Source organism: Phoca vitulina, unplaced genomic scaffold, assembly GCF_004348235.1.
Source record: "Phoca vitulina isolate PV1807 unplaced genomic scaffold, GSC_HSeal_1.0 scaffold46, whole genome shotgun sequence".
NCBI lineage: Eukaryota > Metazoa > Chordata > Mammalia > Carnivora > Phocidae > Phoca > Phoca vitulina.
In genome coordinates, this window is record NW_022589749.1 from 11474806 (window position 1) to 11480170 (window position 5365).

At 50.8% G+C, this 5365-nt stretch overlaps 1 non-coding gene across 1 annotated transcript; it reads left to right on the forward strand.

Moving 5' to 3' along the window:
- Positions 1 to 4852: 4852 nt before the first annotated feature.
- LOC116649109 lies at positions 4853 to 4981 on the forward strand. The gene has a single exon (XR_004302630.1). It is a non-coding gene; the product is annotated as a U6atac minor spliceosomal RNA (small nuclear RNA).
- Positions 4982 to 5365: the final 384 nt, after the last annotated feature.

Genomic DNA, 5365 nt, shown 5'->3' on the forward strand with positions numbered 1-5365 from the left:
TTGCTCATCGAAATCAAAAATAAAAGGGGGGGACGTCTGGTGGTTATCAGCTCCAACACAGGGTCACCATCCAACCCAGCAGTGTCTCCCCTAGACATACACTCCCGAGGACTGAAGGCAGGTGCTCAAACGGATGCTTACACGGGCATCTCATCACAGCACTGTTCACAAGAACAAAAATACACATAACATGAAATTCACCATTTTAGGGGCATCTGGGCAGCTCAGTGGGGTAAGCATCTGCCTTTGGCTCAGGTCATGATCTCAGGTCCCTGCTCAGCAGGGAGTCTGCTTCTCCCTCTCCCTCCCTCCCCCCAACGCTCGTGCACTCTCTCTCTCTCTCTCTCAAATAAATAAATAAAATCTTTTTTAAAAATTCATCACTTTAAACCATTGGAGAAACAACTCATATGTCCATCAACAGATGCATGGATACATAGAATGTGGTCCATCCACACGATGGAATATGATTCAGGCACAAAGAGGAAGAAGCAGGACACACGCAGCTAGGTGGTGGACGAACCCTGAAGGCAGGATGCCGAGTGAGGGGAGCCAGACCCCGGAGGCCACGGGGTGACGTGAAATGTCTGGAACAGGTGCGTCCGCAGGGACAGAAAGCACAGACTGGCGCTGCCAGGAGCTGGGGGAGGGACAGTAGGGGCGACCGCTTAGCTGGTACGAAGTTTCCTTTTGGAGTGATGAAATGTCCTGGAGCCAGGTAGAGGGGACGCTTGCACAATGTCGCGAACGTACAAATCGCCACTGAATTGTGCGTCCTAAAATCCTTAAAACGGTGCATTTTATGTTATGTGACCGTCAGCACAGTTTGAAGAAGGGAAGGATGCCACGCTGGTGAGGGACGCTAATGACGGGGAGGCTGTGCGCGTGGGGAGGGCAAGGCGTGTATGGGAACCCTCCGTACCCCCCTCCCCTCAGTTTTGCTGTGAACCTGAAACTGCTCTAAAAAATAAGGTCTATTAAACAAGATTGTAAAGGAGGACGAGAAGGAAATGCCAGGAGGGAGGAAGAGAGGGAGAGAGCGAGCGAGGGAGACAGGCCTTGCTCACACCCTTTCTGGGGAGTCCAGCCGCTTCCTTGCGCCCCCTTGTGGCTGCTGGGGCTGCTGCGAGCGTCTTGGGGACAGTCCTGTGCATGCACTGCAAACACGCAATAGGGCTTTTGGTCATGGACTCTCTGCTGGGGAATGTCACACAGTTTAGCCAAGTCGATGGTCCTGTGTAACTGTGGCTGCATAAATCTTGGGTCCCAAGAGCCAATCACTCAATCAGTCCCTAAGGATGAGGACCAGGTGACAGCCCTTTACTTGCTCAGGTAAGTGAACAGGCTGTAACCGATAACTAAGTCTCCAACGAGAAACATCACACATTTTTTAAAAACTGACAGCCAGGCACCCTTACAGTTTGTCATAGCTGTGGGCATCCCGAATCCGATTTTGCCTCTCCCTCCCTCCCCATCCACCATAGCTAATAATTAGCACACAGTTCAACACCTAATGACAGGGTGAGGCAATCAGTATAAACATCCGACGCCCTCCTGAAGGACAAAGTCCCCAACTGATACACAAAGGGCTTCAAGAGATGTTTTTCACCCTGAAAGTGGATTTTGTCGGGTGGAATACTGAACGAGGTCCTTCTTATGTTGGGGGAAACTTAAAATAATGCTTAAGTTAAAACTGCTCTAAGATCCCATGATTCGCCGGGCCAAGATCAGAGTTTGAGAAGCCCCGTGCTGGCTTGGTTGTGGGGAACCAGGCCTTGTTGGCAGAAGTGTAAACTTGTACAACCTCTTTGGAGGGGGATCTGGCAAAGCCTGTCTAAATTTAAAATGCATGTGCCCTTTGACCCAGCAGTTCCCTTGAGAAGTTTGTCTTTCAAATATGCATGCACGTGTGGGCAAAGGGCTCTGTGTTAGAATAGCCTTTGTCACACTGATTGCATAGAAGCAAAATATTGGAAGGCACGTGAATGCCCAACGGTAGGGGGTTGCTTAACTAAATTATGGCCCATCTACACCAGCAGAACTTTCTGTGATGATGGAACTCGTCTCTGTCTGCGCTGCCCAGGATGTGAGCCCCAACAAATCTTTCTACTGAGCACTTGAAATGTGGCTAGTACAATTGAGGAACTAATTCTGTTAGATTTAAAATAATTTAGATGTAATAGCCATGTGTGATTAGTGGCTATGATATTAGGGGCAAACCTACACAACAGAATTTTTTTTTTTTTAAGATTTTATTTATTTATTCGTTAGAGAGAGAGAGCGTGGGTGAGAGAGAGTGAGCGAGAGTACAAGCAGGGGGAGCTGCAGGCAGAGGGAGAAGCAGGCTCCCTGCTGAGCAAGGAGCCCGATGCAGGACTCAATCCCAGGACCCTGGGATCATGACCTGAGCCGAAGGCAGACGCTTAACCGACTGAGCCACCCAGGCGTCCCTACACAATGGAATATTTTGCAGCTGGGAACAAGAAAGGAGGATCTGTATGTACTGATTTAAAAAAAAAAAAAGTACTTCTGGGACACCTGGCTGGCTCAGTAGGTGGAGCATCCGACTCTTGATCTTGGGGTTGTGGGTTTGAGCCCCATGTTGGGGGTAGAGATTATTTTAAAAAATAAAATCTTTTTGGGGTGCCTGGGTGGCTCAATTGTTAAGCGTCTGCCTTCGGCTCAGGTCATGATCCCGGGGTCCTGGGATCAAGCCCCACATCGGGCTCCCTGCTCAGCAGGAGGCCTGCTTCTCCCTCTCCCACTCCCCCCTGCTTGTGTTCCCTCTCTCGCTGTGTCTCTCTCTGTCAAATAAATAAGTAAAATCTTTAAAAAAATAAAAAAATAAAATAAAATCTTTTTTTAAAAAAAGTATTTTCAAACTATATTCTTACACAAAAAAAGCAAGGTAGAAAGAGTATGTATGGTATGCTTCACTTAAGTAGTCTCCCAGATGCATAGACCATCTAGAAGGATACAGAGGAAACGTAACTATGAGAAAACAGAACTGATAAGGTCTGAATATTTGTGTCCCCCTCGCCCAAATTCATATGGTGAAATCCTAATCCCTGGGATGCCTGGGTGGCTCAGTCAATTAAGTGTCGGCTCAGGTCAAGATCTCAGGATCCTGGGATCGAGCCCCACATCGGGCTCCCTGCTCAGCAGGAGCTTCTCCCTCTGCCACACCTTGATCTTGGACTTTCAGCCTGCAGAGCTGTGAGGTTCAAGGGGATAGGGACATCCTAGATCTTCATCCTACAGTACGGTGGCCCCTAGCCACGTGTTTCTCCTGAGCACAGCGGGGGGAAGCGGGGGGGGGGGGGGGGAGGGGGGGGAGTATGACCACTGCAACTGAGGAATCCATTTTCTGTCATTTTAATTTAACTTTAAGTAACCACGTGTGGCCATCGTTTTAGACTCAAGTTACAAACCTGGGACCACTTGGTGGTCTTTCATTTTTCCACACCACGGAGTGACTCCCAAGAAGTCCCTGAAGCTGTTTGTTCTGCTGCCCTTAAATGTGCCCCCGGACAAACTCTTCCCGAGCCCTTGGCTCACCGGAGCGGCTCAACCACCCAGCCCAGAAGAAGGTAAAACGTTGCTTCTCAGAATCGGAGCCTGATTCAGAAGCTTTGGGTCCTGAGCTGCGAATGCTGTGGCCAGAGCGGTGAAGCTAAGGGAAACCCCCCCCCACACACACACCGTGTTCATGGTGCTTCAATGGGGGCTCTGCGAGCTCGGTGGTGAAGGGCATTGTGCTGGAGCCAGACTGCCTGGTGACCTCACGTTCCACATCAGTAAAATCTGGGAGATGACCAAGCCTTAATCACGGCGTAGTTAAGAAATGTCAAATTAAAGTGAGTGCTGGGTACGTGTCAGCTGTTCATTTTCACTGTTTCACCAACAGTGCCCTCAACACAACCAGTCAGAAAATTAATACTGACACACGCTACGAAGGATGCAGAAGTGGGTCGCCGCCGGCGGTGGGCAGGGAAGGGAGGCCTGAAAGAGCAGGAGGGCCCTGATGAGAGATGTCAGGGGAGACCAAGCAGAGGAGGCTGCAAAGGGCCTGAGGCAGAAGAAAAACTTGAGGCCACAGGACCGCGGGGCGAGCCAAGGCCAAGGGCTGGGATGGTGCTCTAAGTGGGACGTGTGGTCCTTGGACAGTTTTAAGGGGGGCGGGCTTCTGGTTTTCAACATCTAACTGGGTCTGGCAAACCAGCACGAGGAAAGACTCAGTCACCTTCCAGGGGTCCCTGAGCTCACCCCCTTCCTCATGCCCTTCACACCCCACATGCTTTCCCCTTCTGGTTGTTGCATTTGCCCTAAGAGAGAGTTGGAAATGAAGAATGAGGGCCATGGGCTCAAGCCATCATCCTTCTGGAAATCTGTGCGCCCCACACAGCTGGGAGGAGAGTGGCTTGTCCAGGGCCCCAGAGGGAGCAGAGGGACCAGCTAGGGGATTAAGAGGAGGGAAATCGGTGGCTTGGACCAAGGTGCTGGCAGGGCTGCCGGAGTCCGCCTATGTTTTGGAGGCTGAGCGATGGTAGGTGCTGATGGACGCCGCTGGAGGTTCGAGAAGAGGAAGGTAAACTCTTCAGCCTGAACACAAGGACACGGTGGAGATGTGAACTGGGCCAGAAAGACTAAGGGAGGGGTGGGTGGAGAAGGGAGTGCAAATCCCAGACAATAAATCTGTTCTACTTTGTATTGTATTTTTCAAAATGGTGCACATCCATGAGGAAACAATCCGATGAATCCAGAATCCGGTGGGCCTGCTTCTCCAAAGTCAATGTCACTATTTAGGAAGTAAAATAAGGCAGAGCATTGTCCTGGACTGAGAGAGGAAGGAGTGTTGAGTGAAGGGAGAGAAGGTTTGCACTCCCCTCGGCAACAAAGGGAGAGGCCCCCTGGCCTGACAACACGCCTACAGAGGTGGCTTAAGCCACGGTCACCTAACTATGGTTCTCCAAAGTCATATCGCTGAGGTACACTGGTAGGGAAGTCGGTGCCATGTCTGCCCCGGCCCCCAAGGTCAGCCCCCGTCCAATAAAAGTTGCTGACGACATGGCCAACGCAACAGACGATGGATGGAGGGGTCTGAGGGTGATGGTGTCACTGAGCATCCAGAACCGGACAGGCCCACACTGAGGTGGTACCTTCTGCCTCCACCCGGGTCATCAAAATCCTCAAGGACATCCAAGAGACAGAAAGAAGCAGAAAAACATTAGGTGCAGTGGAAGTATCCCCGTTGGTGAGATTGTCAACATTGCCCGACAGATGCACCACTAATGTTTGGCCAGAGAACTCTCTGGAGCCATTGCGAGACCCTAGGGACTGGCCCAGCCTGTGGGCTGCAGTGTTG